The sequence below is a fragment of the Ambystoma mexicanum genome, chromosome 9, assembly GCF_040938575.1.
Source record: "Ambystoma mexicanum isolate Mex_15411 chromosome 9, UKY_AmexF1_1, whole genome shotgun sequence".
Taxonomy (NCBI): domain Eukaryota; kingdom Metazoa; phylum Chordata; class Amphibia; order Caudata; family Ambystomatidae; genus Ambystoma; species Ambystoma mexicanum.
The window spans coordinates 932,069,930-932,088,922 of NC_090931.1; the positions used below are offsets into that span (position 1 = coordinate 932,069,930).

The 18,993-nt window shown below is 46.4% G+C and overlaps 1 long non-coding RNA gene across 1 annotated transcript in view; it reads right to left on the reverse strand.

The window, feature by feature from the left end:
* Nucleotides 1-16,322, reverse strand: part of LOC138489760 (uncharacterized) — a 140,523-nt gene extending 124,201 nt beyond the window's left edge. Inside the window, exon 1 of the long non-coding RNA XR_011274887.1 lies at nucleotides 15,715-16,322. This is a non-coding gene — a long non-coding RNA (uncharacterized lncRNA). The remainder of the gene's footprint in view (nucleotides 1-15,714) is intronic.
* Between the last annotated feature and the right edge of the window lie 2,671 nt (nucleotides 16,323-18,993).

Below are 18,993 nucleotides of genomic sequence, written 5' to 3' on the forward strand. Positions count from 1 at the left end.
GTGCTGCTGAAGACTGGATGCGGGGATGGTAAGTATTGTTCTTGCAGGTTCTGCTGAAGACTGGATGCAGGAATGGTAAGTATTGTTCTTGCAGGTTCGGGCCCGGATAGAAGAAAAGCTGGAACAGACTCGGTGAGCGTTCTGCTGCAGATGCAGAATAACGCGAAGCACGTTTCATCAATCGGGTGTGGTTTAAATAGCCTTGGAGTGCTGAGGCGTCTTCCTCCACGGCCCCGCCTAGGTAAGAAAAGAGTTCCTGTTCCAGAAGAGTTCCAGTGTTGTATCCAGGGAGTGGAGCTTGCCCCACCCAGGTAAGAAAGTAGTTCCGGCTTACTGAGGATTCCTATGCAGCTGGTAAGTAAGCAGCATGGTCTGCTGCAGGTAAGTCCACCCAAGCATCTTCATATAGATTATGAGCCCGGCGCTTCCAGTGCCGGGACCGATGGCATTGATGAGCCTGGCGCCAACGGCGCCAGGACAAGGTCCAAAAGGTCCCAGTGGGGACCGGCTGGTGCCTAGGATTAAGGTTAGGGGCCTGCTTCCAAGGACGTTGGGCTGGTCCTGACTCCTTGGAAGCAGTGATCATGACAGTACCCCCCCTCAGGGCCCCTCCCAAGCGTGTCTTCTCCGGGGGTTTTGGTTTGTCGGGGTGATTCAGATGGAATTTCTTGACCAGACGAGGTGCATGGACATATTCTGAGGGTTCCCAAGACCTTTCCTGGGGGCCGTATCCTTTCCAATCAACCAGATAATATAATTTAGATTTGGAGATTTTGGAATCTAGGATGTTCTTTACTTCGAATTCGAGTTCTCCATCTACTAAAACAGGTTCTGGGAGTTCGGTCAATCGGGTTTCTGGTTGTACTGGTTTTAGTAAGGAGACATGGAATACTGGATGTATTTTCATATGCGAAGGTAATTCCAATTTGACAGCTACCGGATTAATTATAGCAGAGATGAGATAGGGTCCAAGGTATCTCGGAATGAAGGGGGGGGCGTCCTTTTAGAGGCAGGTGCTTAGTGGATAACCAGACCAGATCTCCTACTGCGTAGTGAGGGGCCTCTTTACGGTGTTGATCTGCTCCTTTCTTGAATTGAGCTTTAGCTCTTTGCAGATGGGCAGTGGCTTCCTTAAAAGCACGAGTGATCTCAGAGTGCAAGTGATCCACAGCAGGTGCTTCGAATTCTTGGGGAGGATCCAGGTTCGAGGTCCTAGGATGGTGTCCATATAATAGGAAGAAGGGAGTCTTCCCGGTTCCCGAATGAGTCGAATTGTTATAAGCGTACTCTGCGATCCAAAGAATGTCCTTCCAAGGGTTTTCAGTTTGTTGGAGCATGCAACGTAGATATTGCTCTAGAGTTTGATTTGTCCTCTCGGTTTGTCCATCAGTTTGGGGATGGTGACTAGTTGAAAGTCTCACATCAATTTGGGCTAAACGTCAGCAACTTCGCCAAAAGTGGGAGATGAATTGACTTCCCCTATCGGAGACCAAAACCGAGGGAAAACCGTGTAGCCGAACGATGTTTTCTAAGAATTCTCGGGCCAATACTGAAGCTGTAGGTAGGCCTTTCAGGGGAATGAAGTGAGCCATCTTGGAGAATAGATCCACGACTACTAAAATTGTATTATACCCTGAGCATGGAGGTAAGTCCGTGATGAAATCAATGTACATGGTATGCCATGGACAGGGAGGGATGTCTAGTGGATGTAAGAGGCCGGCTGGTTTCTCCTTCTGACTTTTATTTTGGGCACATACACCGCAGAAGATTACGAAGTCTCTAATATCCTTCTTCCATGATGGCCACCAGAAATGTCTTTTGACCTTTTCCATGGTTTTGGTAATGCCAGGGTGACCCTCCATTAGTGGGTCGTGATAACAGGAGATCACTTGTTCTTGTATTTTCTCACTGGGCAAGTACAATCGTCCTCGGAAATATGGAAGGTCTTGATCCACAGAGAATTATTTTCCCTTTAATTGCCAGTCCTGTAATTCGGCCGGAGTTAGGATTGATTTGACTGTAGTCTTGATGTCTTCAAAGGATTGAGCGCTGACCAAGCCCAAAATCCTTTGTTCTGGGATTATGGGTATTGGTTCTGGATTGGTCAAGTGTTCATCTATTCCCATCCGGGAGAGGGCATCTGCTTTTCCGTTTTTACTGCCTGGTCGATAAGTAATTATAAAGTCAAACTCAGCCAAAAACAGAGCCCAGCGAAGTTGCCTGGAAGACTGAGCCTTGGCCGTCTTTAGATATTGTAAGTTGCGGTGATCTGTCATTACGGTGACTGTGTGTCTGGCTCCCAAAAGATAATGCCGCCAGGCTTTAAAGGCCGATCTGATAGCTAAAAGTTCCTTGTCTGTAATTGAATAGTTGATCTCGGGAGCCGAGAATTTGCGAGACCAAAAGGCTACAGGATGTAATTGGTGTGTGACCGGATCTCTTTGTGATAAAACTGCCCCCATAGCTAGACTAGAAGCATCCGTTTCCACGATGTAGGGGAGTTCTGGACGAGGATGTTTTAGAACAGGTGCAGAAATGAATTTAACTTTTAAGTCCTGAAAGGCTTGTTCTGCCTCGGTAGACCACTCAAAACGTTTGTTCTTCTTTAACAGAGCGGTGATGGGTTGGACAATTCGAGAGAATTCAGGAATGAATCTACGGTAAAAGTTAGCGAAACCTAACATGCTTTGAACTCCTTTTACAGAGGTTGGTGAAGGCCACTTGATGATCGCATCGACTTTTTTCGAATCCATATGGACTCCGTTAGGTGACAATATGAATCCCAGGAACTCAACTTCAGTTACGTTGAAAACGCATTTTTCAAGCTTAGCAAAAAGGTTATGTTGACGTAATCTCTCGAGGACTTCTTTAACATGTTTCTGATGTTCCTCTTCAGATGATGAATAGACGAGGATGTCATCAATGTAGACAACAACACACACATCGATGAGTTCTCTAAGGACATCGTTCATAAAATACTGGAAGGCGGCCGGAGCGTTACAAAGTCCAAAGGGCATAACTTGATACTCAAATAGCCCATACTTGGTGCGGAAGGCCGTCTTCCATTCATCGCCCTCCTTTATTCGTACCAAATGGTAGGCTCCTCTGAGATCCAACTTTGTATATATACATGCGTCTTTGACTTGGTCCAGGAGTTCAGCGATCAAAGGTAACGGGTATCTGTTTTTAATGGTGATCTGATTCAGGGCGCGGTAATCTATACAAGTCCTAAGGTCTCCTTCCTTTTTCGGAACGAAGAACAAAGCCGAGGAAGCTGGAGATTTTGAAGGACGAATAAACCTGTTAGCTAGGTATTGGTCCAGATATTGTCTGAGGTGAAGATTCTCTGGCTCGGTGAGGGCATAAATCCTACTGCAAGGAGGAGTTGTTCCGGGTATCAGATCTATTTGACAGTCGTAAGACCTATGAGGAGGCAGGGTGTTAGCTTGGTCCTTCCGAAAGACGTCTTGGAATTCCTGGTATTCGGGAGGTAATTTGGGAACCTCAGAAGAGATTGCCGCCAATGAGACATCAGGCCGAGAATAACAAGTGGTCAAACATTCTGGAAACTGAACCGTCTTTGCTCGCCAATCGATCCGAGGATTGTGCTTCTCTAACCAAGGAATTCCCAGAATGATCTGGAACTGAGGGGCCTTGATCACATCGAACACGATTTTTTCCCGGTGTCCATCTTGGCTCACTAACGTCACTTCTTGGGTGGCGTGCGTTACAGGTCCGGAGGCTATCTCCGTGCCATCCACTGTAGTAATGACGTCTTTTACTGCCTTAGGGACAAGAGGTAGATTCATCCTTGATGCCATTTCACGATCCACATAATTACCGATTGCGCCGCTGTCGATGTAAGCTTCAATTGCATGCAAACGATCCGGACGTTCAGGGCTAATGAGGACCATAGGCACCACGAAATGCGAGGTCACGGGACAGATTTTAACGCTCGGAAAGAGGACCTCTACACTTGTCGGGCTAGGTCGTTTCCCTGTTCAGAACTTGTGGCACTGGTATCTGCGGCTCCTACAGCCTTCTTAGCTGGTTTCACTGGACAGTCTCGAAGAAAGTGCCCTGAGTTTCCACAATAGAGGCATAATTGCAGCTGTCTTCTTCTTTCCCGCTCCTTTTGGGTTAAAGGTCCTTTCATGCCCCCTATTTGCATGGGTTCCACGGTGTCAGCTCCCCTAGTAGAGGTCTGTGGTTTAGAAAACACTCGGGTGTCAAATTTGGAACGATCAGCCTTCCTGTTCTGTAATCTGTGGTCTAATTGAACAACTAAGTCAATATAGTCTGAGCATTCTTGTGGAGGATTCACAACTTGAGCTAACACATCCTTGAGCTCTCCACGCAGGCCTCTGTAGAAAAGAGTTATTCTTTTATCCTCAGGCCATTGGGTTTCCACTATAAGTCTGTTGAATGAAGCAATATAAGTCAAGAGTTCTTGATTACCCTGCCGTAATGAAAGGAGTTCATTGTCCAAGGCCTGCCCTTGTGCATGTCTTGCGAACAGTTTCTCCATACTGGACTGGAAGGCCTGGAAATCATGAAGAACCGGATCATCCTGAGTGACTAAAGGGATCGACCAATCTGCGGCACTGCCACTGAGATAAGAAAGTACGAAAGCCACCTTGGTCTGATCTGTTGGGAAGGCAGCTGGTCGACATAAAAAGTGTAGGCGGCACTGGTTAATAAACACTGCAAACTTCTTTGGGTCACCGGAAAAGCGTTCGGGCGGAGCCAAGGGCACATTACCAGGTAGATTGATTTGCACAGGATTTGAGGATGCTGAAGGATAACTTCCTCCTGGAGCGGGCAAAGGTGTCTGTCCTGCCTGCGTTTGTAGCAATTGCCTAGCGAGATCCTCTGTTCGCTCCTTGGATATTATCAGCTCTCTTCTTAGTGAGTTTGTTTCCTGACGAGCTGCATGTACTTCTGCTCTTAATTCCCCAAGCAATTGGGCCAAATGATCAGTGTCCGAGGTTTCCATTGCGCCTGGGTAGGAGTTTTGCGGTGGGCTTCGCGTTCTGTAACGCTCACCTGATTCCCACGGAGGCGCTGGTCTAGGCAGGAAGGTGTCTGCGACTCGAAAGGTGATGTGCAGGACTTGGTTGGCTTCTGGGGCTGAGCCTCTTCGCACTGTGTGTCGAACTCGAAGGGTGAAATTTCTGCAGGTGAGAGAATATGGGGGTTAATGATCTGGGCAGTTGAGTGTCTCTCCCTCTCTCTCTCTCTCTCTCTCTATTCCCAGCTTCCCCGTAGAATCCCCCAGGTCAACGTGCTCACCTTAGATAGGTGAATGCTGGGCTCTCCATCTGCGTCTGGTGCAGGGTGCCGTTGCCAGTTCCTTCACTGGGTAAAACGTAGGCCTCTTAACATCAGAGGATCGCTGCCGCCGTTAACTGCACGAGCGGTGAGTTTCCGGACACCTTTTGTCCTTAACGTCTTTAGGTGCGAGGGCACTTTTATGTAGATCAGGGTTTGGTATAATGTTTTCTCCTATTTGTTTTGCAGGGCTCTGGAGACAGAAGATGGTGTGAAGGGAGCCGAAGCTGGAGCCAGAGCCTTGGAATGAGAATGACGCGCTTGGAAATGCGTGAGTAAATGCAAGCGCTCTAACTGTTTCTTTTCTCTTGCAGCTGCGGGTTCGTGCTGAAGAGATGCTGGAAAACGCCGGAGTATTTGCAGGCGTCCTATTATGGCGAGCGCGATGGGCGTAAGTAAATACCTGTCTAATGTCTCTCCTTTTGTCTTTCAGGTCCGGATTGGAGCGTTGGAGACCCAGAGTGCCGGTAAGAAATAACTATGCCTTTGTTTTCACAGGCGGAGATGCAGCGTGATGAAATGGTTGCTGCCGATGGATCAGGTGAGTAATGCGCTTCGTATGAAGGTTGCCGTGCTAACCTGTAGTTTCTTATTTTGCAGGTGCTGCTGAAGACTGGATGCGGGGATGGTAAGTATTGTTCTTGTAGGTTCTGCTGAAGACTGGATGCAGGAATGGTAAGTATTGTTCTTGCAGGTTCGGGCCCGGATAGAAGAAAAGCTGGAACAGACTCGGTGAGCGTTCTGCTGCAGATGCAGAATAACGCGAAGCACGTTTCATCAATCGGGTGTGGTTTAAATAGCCTTGGAGTGCTGAGGCGTCTTCCTCCACGGCCCCGCCTAGGTAAGAAAAGAGTTCCTGTTCCAGAAGAGTTCCAGTGTTGTATCCAGGGAGTGGAGCTTGCCCCACCCAGGTAAGAAAGTAGTTCCGGCTTACTGAGGATTCCTATGCAGCTGGTAAGTAAGCAGCATGGTCTGCTGCAGGTAAGTCCACCCAAGCATCTTCATATAGATTATGAGCCCGGCGCTTCCAGTGCCGGGACCGATGGCATTGATGAGCCTGGCGCCACCGGCGCCAGGACAAGGTCCAAAAGGTCCCAGTGGGGACCGGCTGGTGCCTAGGATTAAGGTTAGGGGCCTGCTTCCAAGGACGTTGGGCTGGTCCTGACTCCTTGGAAGCAGTGATCATGACAGACGTCCAAGAGAGAGGGACGGCACAGGTATTGTATTCTCAAGATTAGAGACCTGTGAGGTTTCCCATTGTGTGCATCTGAACACTAGCAGGAGTGCCAGTACACTAATATTCTACCTTGACCTTCATGCGATAACAGAGGCAAAACTTCCAGAACTATAGTGATACGTCCTTTAGGGATTGCAAGCAAGTCCCTCCAAGATTGATGACACATCGTACCACCATTCTGTTTTACATTAGTAACTTGACTATACAGTGAGAGCATCTTCCGGCAAAGCACCTTATTACAGAAGACCTGGCAAGCATATATCTGGCACTGCATCTTTGTTAGGCATGTGCCGGACTCTAACTGAAGAGATGGGGAAGAAGTGAAATTCACCCATCCATTGTAGGCATCCATGTGCTGGACCTACCTGTTTAATTCTTCTCTTGCCTCTGTGGAAACTAGGACCCAACCTATATAGTTAAAACCTCCTTGAAGGGCCTGAATATGTAGGTGTAGGAGAACCCTGTAATGGAGAGAGGCTGGAAATATAGAGTGAATGAAGGATGAAAGAAGGCTAATCACCCTGACCAAAGCTCCAAGCGAAACTAAGGGTTGCTAAATCTCACATTTAAGCTCCATCTATATAAATCACAACTTTTGTGCCAGATGACCCAACTACAGTTGGTCATCAACCTCAGAAGCTGCATTCTCTAGGATGGAATCAGATCTGATTTATGCCAATTCATCACAAACCCCAGGGACATTGGAGTCTTAGGGTTATCTGCCAGAGGCGTTTGCTCCTATAACAATAAAGATAGTGTGCACGTAGATTAATAATCTGATACCCCTGGGTCTGACAAAGGAAACAATCAGCTTGAGAAACTTTGTAAAGTACCAGGGGGCTAGGTTAATTGGAAGGGAAATTAACTGAAAAAATACCTCCTCCCACTGAAACCAGAGGAAGTGCCTGTGTGGAGGATGCATGGGCACTGAAAGCATCATTGAGGTCCAATATCACCAACCAATCTCCTGGTCTTAACATGCCCCTCAACAAGGCAATCGTCTCCTTCTTGAAGTGGCGAAATACCACAAACTTGTTCCTTTCCCTCAGATTTATGATTGTCCTGAAGCCCTTCTCTCTCTTCCTTACTGCCAAGAAGCTCCTATCGATGCGAAAAATCCCTTCAATGGCCTACTTTTGAAATAAGACCATGATCTCTTGAGTTATATGCGCTTTTCATGTGCGAGAAAGACACCCTCTTTCTCCATTTTACATGGAAAGAAACACAAAATCTATTGGGGACCACTGGACCATCTGAAAAACCCAGGGGTAGCCCGTGGCCCCATGGGCCCAGCTAGTGCGGCTACAAACATGTCCTCTGAGGGAATACCTAGAAATAAAGACACAGACACTAGGGCAATAAAGGTTTTATTAAATGTGTATGTAGTGTGCCTATTTATTTAGATGTGTCTTGTGTGTGTTTGTGTTCAGACTAAACTATCCAGCCCACCATGGGGCTGGATGGAGAGTTAAAGGAGAGAAAAAGAAACTATAGAAAATAAGTCCCCTGCCCAAGAATGGATTGGGCAGGGGAGAGAAGAAGAATCCAGGAGATTAAAAAAGAAAAGACAGTTGGGAATGACAGTGGATGGGACAGAAAGAAAAGAAGAACAAGAGACTTACGAGGGGTGGGGTGTCGATGCCTCGAGCGCCTGCCCCAGGGCCTACATCCATCAAATAGCACCAGGCAGCATGTGGAAAGCCTCCCATAGAGGCTAAACCAAAGGGCCCGAATTGTTATGACAGAGGCAGCTTGGCCACCTCATGGCTATGGCACCTGTCGGCCCGCCCAGGGGCCGGACAGGACGGATCCAGTGATATTCAGGGCCCATGCAACGTGTCCGGGGCTGCCTGGGCCCACAAAGAACAGCCCGGCCTGGTCTGCATGTGGGGGGTAGCACAGACCAGGCTGCCCAGATGTGCCCCAAAGGCCGGTCTCATGGCCAGCGAGGCTGGACCTTCAATGAAGTCCTCTTGGGCTGCGTATGCCAGGCACAACACGGGAGGTGAAGCGAGGGAGCAGTAAAGTGGTGAACAAATGTCCTGTGAAGAGGGAGGAGTTGTGGAGAAAATCCCAGGCTGCTCCGTTGAGCGGCCCAGTTGAAGAAAGTCCTAGGCCACCCAGCAGAGCAGTCCGGGTGAAGGTAGGCGGCCCACGCCTGCATCTCACCATGCATTGCAGAGGGGGTGGTTCTGAAGAACAGGCGAGCATGCGGACCGCGGCGGTGGGCATGGTGGCATTCGCATTGTCATGGGGACGCCACCCAACCCAAAATAGGCACCAGGAGTGCTGGTGAGCGTAGTGGCATCCCCATGACAATGGGGAAGCTGCCCAAATTCAAAATGGCATCCTGAAGTTAAAGAATGGCCGCGCGGTGGTGAAGCGTGGGTGGACCCGCACTCGAATAGAGGGCCGCCCGGGTCTAGAAAAACAGCACAGGTTGCGCAGTGAGTGTGGGTGCCCCCATGTGGTGGACGGGGCACCCTTGAAGACAGAAGAGAGGCCAGGGCCCCAGACATCACCTGTGGGGAACAGGGGCCAAGCACCAGGATCAACAGGACCAGCCCTGCATCAGCCTGCACAGAGCCAGCGTCCCCTGGACAGCCTCAATGAAGGGGTGACTGAATGCAGAGATCACCCCACTGTGACGTAGAATGTTATGTTGTACATATATTGTGAGTCAATGTATATATGTATGTGTATTCATATATGTATAATTATGTACAGGTTAAGTAGATTAAATGTTAAGTAGGGGAAGTATAGAGTTGAAGTAAGTATTAGGGGGTATGTTAAGTAGGTGGAAAAGTTAAGTAGGGGTAGGATGTATATATGGCCATTAGTTAACGAAGGGGGTAGAAGGGAGGTACTCTGGCGTGAGGTAGTGGAATAATGTGTGGAGGACTGCCTAAGGCCACCTAGCAATATGTGATCCCCACGAAGGGCATCCTCTGGACTCATATTCTATATGGATACCTTTGTTTAGTTAACAGGTCTGTTGCACCAGTTTCACTCTAAGGGTCCCTGAGATCCCTCCAAGGCAGGTGGAGCTGGCATAGTGGGTCCCCAGTCATTAGGAGCTCATGCCAGGGAACCCCTAGGGAAAAGGGAAAAGGAATTAGTGTTTATATTCAATAAAGAGGGGTCCCAGTTGGGATCCCTATACAATTCACTCTGGTGTCTGTGTCGCTTAGTGATCATGGAACTCAGGGTGTGGCATATCTCCTGTTCTTAGAAATTTTATTTAGCAGGCGCAGTGTCGCTCTATACCCAGCGGACTGGGGGGGTAGGCTGTGGTTTTCATGGGAACTGTCCCTCACCCTGGCCAGGATTGGATGCTCCCTGGCTTGGGTAAGGGCCGGGAAACAGGGGATTCACATGGGTGCTGAGAAATAGGGATCAATAGATGATGGGCAAAAAAGACTGATTGCCAAAGACAGTTGATCTCAACCCCATGCTGCACACGAGCGCTCACCGGTATAGTTAGGCTATTCCAATGAGCGGCCCGGCAGACAGAAGTTGCGGGCGAAGGGAGCAGGTAAGTCTGTTTGTGTGTATTTGTGTGTGTGTGTGGAGAGGGGGTATTTGAAATTTGAACCTAAAGAGTACTTCATAACCAGCTCACATGCTGTTTACTTCACCATTTTTGACTATCCTTAACTTCTTTCTAGAAAATATCCCTAGTAATAGGCAATCATTCAACCCAAGCCCTTGTATTGCAAATTTCAAAAACAAATTGTGAAACTTTACTATTTTCATATGCTGTGTTATTACTCGACATCTCTACAAGATCCCCTCTCACAGTAAAGGTAAGGGGCCCAGAAACTGTCATTGGACTGGGTGCTTTTATTCCTAACCTGCATGAGATCCCTACTCCTTGATGTAAGGAGGGAGCCAAAAAACATACAACAGCAGATGTAATTGAACCTGTTTGTATGGCTCTCTGATACAAGCAGTATGGACCTTCAAAAAGTGAAAAGTCCCTATAGTAGACTGCGCCTAGCCCCTGGTGAGCTTTTGGCATCGATTATGAGGGATTTTTACTGATTTTTCCTAGCTGACAAACAGTGTGATTATCAGAATGTAGGAGATGAAGGGTTGGTTTTATGTTCATTGAGCCACAGATGCGCAGTGCCTTAAGCAAACCCCTGTTGTGTTGAAGCATATTGTTCATATGGTCAGTGGGTTAAATGTATAAATACATGCCCTTTACTGCCGTTGCTTTATATTATGTTGTGTATCGGGTGTTTGTGTTAGTACTGACAGGGGGCCCAGCTCTCATAAGGGAGCCCTGTCTTTCTGCCCGAGGAATGTTATGTTATGTTATGTTGATTTATACCGCATACCACCCTGGGGTAATCTCCAGGCGCTTGCATGGCTCTGCAAGAGAGGGGTGTGAGGAGGTTAGTGAGGATAGGGTGAGAGGATAGGTTCAGAACCAGGAGTAACTGGCATCCGTGAGTGTTGTTCTGCATGTGGGAGTTTGTGCGGAATGCCTGTGTTGTAACCGTATGGGTAGGATTCTGTGCCTCGGGTGTGTGATAGTGTTTTGTGTTGGTTTTAGTGTGTTGAGTGGGGTTGTGGTGGGTTTGGTTGTGCTCACTGCTTAGATAGTGTCCATAAGGGATCCAGAGTCATGGGTGGCCGTAGCTGTAAGATTATCCGGTGTGTAATTGCGTTGTTGATGGTTTTATGGACTATGTGAGTGGTTCACTACAGGTGTGTTTCAGCATTTTCAGATGCTGGGTGTGAACATAGAATTGATTTGTGGTTTGTGTATGTGCAGTGTGGCTAGCCCACGGTCTGGTATGGCGTCAGTTATGTTGGAGCAGCAGGAATGGGAGAATGGTTAGTAAATCGGTCGGTTTGTTGGAGCCTCTGGCGCCGCTCTTTGGTTCTCACTTGACAGTATCTTGCCTGGTTCTTGGTTGAGGTTTTTTTGGCCCGTCTCGACTCCACTCTATTTGTTTGTCTGTGGTGTTGTTGCCAGTGTTTTTCGAGGTTATTATTGTCAGTTGAATAGCCAGGTTTTGAGCAGTTTCCTGAAGGTGATTTGGTCTTCTGTGCTTCTAATTTCTTTGGTCACGGTGTTCCACATGTTAGCAATTAGATGTGAGAACGCTGTTCTGCAAATTTTATTTTTTCATAGTGTTTGCCTCTATTTGTAGGTCCTTGCTGGATCTAAGGTCCCTTCCTTGGCAATATCGGCTAATCTTGTCTTGGAGGAATTTGGCTCCTTGTCTGTGCACGGTTTTGTGGGCGTGCAGAGTACTTTGAATTTGGTGCACTTTTTTACTGGTAACAAGTGTAGGCTTTTCAGTGCTGGAATGATGTGGTCTCTTCTATTTAGTCTTAGTAGGATCCTGGCTGCAGTATTTTGCACCCTTTGGAGGTTCTTGGTGAGTCTTTTCAGCATTACTAGGTAAAGGCTGTTTGCGTAGTCAATTCCTGTGAGTATCAAGGATATGATTGTGAGGATTCTGCGGGAAGGAAAGGTAGGGGAGTAATCTTCTGAGCAGTTGTAGGAGGAAGAAGGATTTTTGGGTGATTGCGTTTCATTGTCCATGAGTATTCCTAGGTTATTTACTACATTGGTAGTCTCTGGTTGCGTTCCCAATGCTGGTCGGCCAGTCCAGTTGTGGGTTCCCCCTGTCGAATCCTGCGGGAGAGAGCATTATTTCAATTGTTGCCGGGTTTAGTTTAAGGTTGTTCATTGCCATCCACTTGTAGATGTCTGTGAGGCAGTTATTGAAGCTGTTATTTTGTTCCCGGGTTCTGCTAGTTTTCAGAATCAGTTGTGTGTTGTCTGCATAGTTGTAGGCGATAGATCCGTGGGTTGGAATGATTTTTATCAGTGGGCACATGTAGATGTTGAAGAGCAGTGGGGAGAGGCTGGATCCCTGTGGGACTCCGCAGGATATATTTTTGGTGTTTGAGATGAAGGTATGTTCTTTCAGTTCGGTTTGTAAGGAATGAGGTAAGCCACTTTAGTGCGGATTCCTGCATGCCACATTCCATCCATCTTTTTATTAGTGTTGCATGGCTGATTGTGTCAAATGCTGCTGATATGTCCAATAGTATGAGGGCCGATTTGGCATCGTCGTCTGTGTTTATTTTCAGGCCATCCTATATCGAGAGGAGTGCTGATTCTATTCCTCTCATTGGTCTGATGCCAACTTGTGACCGGTCGAGTATTTCCTTTGTTTCGATGTGTTTAAGAAGGATTTTGTACAAGTGGTTCTCCAGGATCTTTGCTGGGTAGGGCAGGTTGGATATCGGTCTGTAGTTGCTCGGGTCTTCTGCGCTTTCTTATTCCTTTTTTATCAGTGGTTTAATGTATACTGATTTGAAGGAGGACGATATGATTCCTCTTTTGAGGGATATTATGATAGGTTTTTTATAACGCGCTTAATACCCGGAGGTTTCTTAGCGCGGACCCGGGATCGAATCTGTGTTGCTCCGTGTCGTCTTGCTTCCGAGGGGAGTGCGTTGCCCCTGAGCTATCCTCCTGCGATAGATTCATTAGGTTCCGGGGGTGTGTCACCGGGGTTCTGTGGTTGACAATTCCTTTGAAGATGTCATTGGAGCAAGGGTCCTTTGGGGATCCTGCAAGGTTTGTGTCCTTGATCAGTTTGGCGAAGATTTCTTCTGTGATTGGCTCTAGGCAGGTGAGTTTTAGTGTAATCTGCATTTCGCCCAGTGTCTGTGGTCCGGCAGTCATGGTTGTATTTGCCTGGGCTATGTTGATGGTCTCCTGGATTGTATCTATTTTTGATCTCAGGTGATTTATTGATCTGGAGTGTGATAGGCCAGTGTAGAACTATAGTGAAGATGCTCAATTAGTGGCTCTCAATTGCTTTGGGTGTGATAAGCCAGCCCGATTTAGCTGTTCTTATGTCATGATTCCAAAGGCCCCATAAGTGTTAGAGAAATTCTATGATATTATTTACAATGGCACTCCACTTTGGTGCATACTTAACACTATCACTGGTGCGAGAAAGTGATAATTTGACACATTCTGTGGGTCGCTCGGGGTGATTTTTGTCATAAGAGTACTCAACCCTGTGTCAGAGGTGCCAGCATATGTTCTTTAACGCATTTCTAAGTGGCTTTGTGTGAATTTTCCTGTTTCAATTAATTCCCCAGATCACGCACATAAATATATAAAAATAGCATGTCAGTACAGGAGTGCATTTATCACTATACATTCCTGCAAGCAAAAAATTACTCCACTAACTGATTTATTATAGGGGTATTATGTCACCTTGTTTTGGATTGTATATAATTGCCGGAGTGCTGTCGCAGTGTTCCCAGTGTTCTTTTCACCAGAAAGTGCCAATCTGCCTTTTCTTTATATTGTAAGGAGGAGCCCCCCTGTCAAAACTGCTTTGCTCAAGCGGAGTGATGCGGAGGGCTGTTGGAGTGTTCCCAGTGTTCCCATGATGAAGGTCAGCTAATATTGTGCTGGCCGACGGTGGATTTATCTTCTGCAACGTAACCAGCAACTGATGAGGTGCATTCCCCATGGGTACCAAGAAAACATCCGGAACCCACACCGGTAAAAACTAAAGCACTGTTAGCACTATGTCAAAAAAGAGCCTGATCTCTTGCCCTCCCCCGCACCCCCCTTTTTGGAACAAAGCTAACAAGCATTGTGAGCTCAGGTGAAAGCTCCTTATTCAGCACTTGAACAACTTGATGCGGATTTAAAGCCACTGGTAATTAAAACAGCAGAGAATTATACTGCACATTCGCGTTAACTGATTCAATAAAATCAGCAGCTGACTGAATGTTTTAGCCTAACATATTAATTACCTCAATCTTAGAGTGTGACTCAGCTTGGAAATTAACTCTTCAACTACTTGCACCATAATTAACTCCGAGAGCGGTTAGATAATGCCGGAAACATTAAGAAGTAGAGCTAATATTTATAGCCTATGGAAAAATACCCCTTATAAAAAAAGGCCAGGCCGCCTCTGCTACTCGCTCGAAAACTCACAAGACAAACTCACAGGTGACTAGTTCTCAACTGCTCGCAACAGTAAAAAGGCGGGAGGGGGGCAGGCACAATCACGTCCTTTTTTTTCCAGTGGAAACTACCGTACACCATAAGGAAATATGACATATTGGCACCATGAGTACGGTGCAGAGACAGGGCCCTGAGAACACTATGGATCCTTCATTTGCAGCTGTTGATAATAATAATGTGCTGCTCGTGTTATGCTACACATTACGCTACACTCTTGGAACTGAAACATTCCCAGGAACGGCTACGACTGATACAGCAAAAATCATTGACTCGTCACCCACGCTCCAGAAGTTCTACAAGAGGTGCCTGCACTCCTCTCTAATACCAGTGGCACATAACCACTGTCCACTTCCCCTAATATGTGCCTAGCTGGAGAGGACTCATGTGTGGCAAATTCGTTATCTGATATGATAGTCTACCAAAATGAAATGTAAGCTCAACTTTCAGCACTACGGTTCTGTCACAACCCAAGGCCAAGTGGTTCCATGTAATAATGTCGCCACAAAAATCTCGCCATGCAAAAATATCGCCGGAAAATTGCCGTTTTTTGTAGCGACATTATTGCATAGAACATGCGGGGGACACCCCTGCAACCCCCAAACTTTTTTTTTTTTTTTTGCCCCTGTCCCCATATATATGGTCACCCATATAATATTGCTGTGACCTTTTCCCGGCGATATTATTTACGGCGACCATATATATGGGGATAATATTACCTGATACCGGCCAAGTGTGCTTCTCAGAAGGAGAGCCCGGAACCGTGTACAGTAGTAGAAGAATTCTTCCTACTGTTCTAACTCACTGCTGTTTAAATAAAACAGACAGAGAGGTCTAGCAGTCAGAAGAGGTGACACGCCCAGGATTCACCGGATGTAATGAGTAAAATAGGTATAATCAGTAACTTGAAAACAGTGTACTGTAAACCCCAGGCCCACCAAACGAACAAGTCCCATCTGAAATGAGTCTTGTTTACGGTAGTCGGTCAATCAGATGGCGTGATGGTATGTCCCCAGGATCCCAGTACTGGATTCTATGACAGATATACAGAAGTGTTATGCACTAAAATGGAAAAAAGGAATAAAGCCCAACCAGTATATATAATATAAGGACCAGTTCTTACCGGAAATCCCAGTCTGAGAGCTTCAATAGTCCGGGCGGTGTTCCGTAGAGTAGAAGGAGTCCAGGACTAACTCAACGGCACGAGGACGCCTAGTAAATCCCAGTAATCCCAGAAAAAGTTCCACTCTTACCCCGACGGCATGAGGACACCTAAAGCACCAACAGCAAAGCGTCTCTAGTCCGGGTGCTGAGAGCTGTTCCAAAATCTTGATGTTAGGATTGTACATAAACAGTTTTGCAGATTTCAGGCGAAAGGCAAACAAGTTCTGATCCAACACCAAACATTAGGCAAAAAACACTCCTATAAACGTTCCGGGTTCATCAATGTGCAGGCAGTAGAAGGACAAAACGTAGAGCCAAAGAAAAGTCTATGAGGCTTTCCGAGTCAGGCAGCGTGTAGGCAATATAAGGACAAAACATAAGGCAAAGGCAAGGTCTATGAGGCATTCTGAGTCGGGCAGCGTGAAGGCAAGGACAATTCCAACATAAAAACACAATCGAGTCCGTGAAGATTTCTGAGTCAGAGGAGGAAACCAGTAGATCAAAAAGGAAGCAGAACGTAGGACCAGAAACAAAAAACAGACAGAGGGGCTAAACGCGTGAAGCAAGGACCAGGGAGCAGGAAAACAGACACGAAGGCAACACGGTTCCAAAGATAGCAACTTCAATCAGAAGCGCCCATCAGCTGTTCGAGGCAGAGTTAAGTAAACTTCCGAACGTGCCTCAGAGCGACAGAACGAACAGCTGACAGAGCGCTTCCAGGTGCACGGTGTCTCCTCACAGGCGTCACTGGTCGCCATAGTAACCTGTATTTATGCAGGAATGGCGAGTGTCTCCCCAAAAGAAGATGTTTATACCTGTTAATGGAGCCATACATGGTAGAATGTGATTGTATGGGATGCTCAGCAGGCAGGCACCTGCGCGTGTGGATGTCATTACCCGGATTCCTAACAGGTTCGGAGTGAAAGTCCAACTACGACTGAGTGGGAAAATACTTGATGAAGTCACACAAATGTCTCCCCCCCCAGCCTGTCTTAGAGGATGCAGACAAAGAACTGGGTGACTTAATTGCAGTGACTGAAATGCAAGCACAGAGCCCAACCTCCCCCCAGGCAAATGAATCCATCTTGGTCCTTAGGCAAGAGGAAGCAAGATCTGTGCAGGTTGAATATTGTGAGGATGCTAGTGAAGCATCTACAATACATTTAACTAGAAAACAACAGAGACAAAAGAAGTGCCAAAAACGTCAAAAGCATGACAGCTTTTTAGTATTGGAAGCAATGGTCCCTCAGAAGACAAAATTCCGGAATGTTGGCTGAGCAGGCAGCAGTTTCAGCTTGGAGCTCCTGTCTCCCCTGATTTCTGATATTGAAAAGATATCAACTTCCATGAACACTTAAAAGTAGGTTGAAACCCTGGAAAATCCTGCCCCCAAACAATCAAAGGCTGACATGGAGGAGGCACCTAGTCCTAAAGATATTTACTCCCTATTGCTGAAGGTAGCCCGGAACGTAGGTGAGATGAAGTCCTCTTTGGCTGACCATAATCTAAAAGTCTCTAATCTGGAAGGAAGAGTCAGCCAGGTAGAGAAGGAGTCTGCAGGGTTGACATCAGAAATGGCTGGTAGTTACAGGGTATACAATGATTTAAGAAAAAAGCTGGCTGATGTGAAATGTAAAAACTTGGCATTAGATTTAAGAGCCAGGATGCAGAATCTGAGACTGGTGGGCCTTCATGAAAATGCTTCTGGACATAAACCATTGGAAGGCACCTTACTACAAGTGCTGACTGGAGTTTATGGTCAGGATACTTTGCAACCTGGGGACTTAGGCTATGCCTTCAGGGTTGGTAAACCCAATAATACAAAGCCCAGACAAATTCTGATGGTTTTTACAAAAATAAGTGCAAAAGAAATATTACTGAAGGCTGCAAGAGAGAAGGGCTGAGTTCATTACAACAAGTAACAAATTGCCATATTTCCAGACTTCCCAAAAGATTTGGTGAAATAGTGGAAGGCTTTTTATGAGGCAAAGAAATTGGCAAGAGATACATTTGAAAACTGCCCTGGTTAAACCGGCCATTCTAAAATTGTTCCTGACAAATGGTACCAAATATACAGAGAACCCAGAGGAGGCTGTGAGATGGATGAGAGATTTATGAGCTCCCTTGTGCTGATTATGTGGGCCTCTCCTCTTCTAGCGCCATCTGGTTCTTGTACCTGGTGATATGGGGGAGTGAGATGTGTGGTGACTGTTTGACCATATATAATACCCCATGCTTTGGCCCAGGAGAGTTTAGATGGAGCTGTTTCTGGCATGTGAAGGATACTATTTATGAAATATTGTGCCGTTATAGAAGGCTGTGACTATGGATAGTGTGTGATGCGATCGAGGGGTGGCGCATGCCACTTAGGAGGGTGCCTTACTCTATCATTATAAGGAAGTGGGAGGTGGAGTGTGTCGTACCCGGAGCAGATGGTGGTGAGATATATTTAAGGCTTTTCGGGTAAAACATGTATTTCGGAAGTTATGCCATAGAATATTTATTCGGGTTGCAATATATATTTATGAAAAGGACCCGGACATTTCGAATAGTGTATATGTCATGTATACAATGACCCAGTGTCGCCTAACTTTCTGCCTCAAAGCAGATCATGGCTGAGTTGTGCCTACTTTTGTGGATCCGGTCCCATTTTCTTTGGTCCTGTCCCGGGGTGGCGGGCTTGCGCTCCCCTCGGCTTTATGCCATTAATCACAACGGCTCTTCCCTCATTCTGCGGTTGTCTCTTTCTCCATTCGCCCTTTTGCTGATACATCATTCTCTTGATGACTCCGTTTTCTGCTAGGCCAAGCTCATATTACTAATAACACATCCAACATGGCCAGTTTAGCTCATAAGGACAGGAGCACATTATATTATCATAACTTAATGTTAAAGCTATGGGTACAGTCGTAAACATAAGTGCCCATTTTATATATGCTAGAATATGCCAGATAGGACACTTTTCACCTTTTTAATAATGTAATGCAATATGTTATTTTTGCTGTAATTTAAGATTGTAACAAATGGCATAATTTAAATCACCTAGGGAGCTGCATACAGTTCAACAACATACTCAAAGTAAATGACTCAATAAGGGAATGTGGGATTTGCATGACACTGCTTTGCATAAATAACAATGAGAGCCAAAACAAATGCATTGCTAGCGAGTCAAGTATTTTGTCAGTGCTTCCAACATCCAGAGGACCCAGTAGATATCTATGTGACTGTTTCAAAAGTG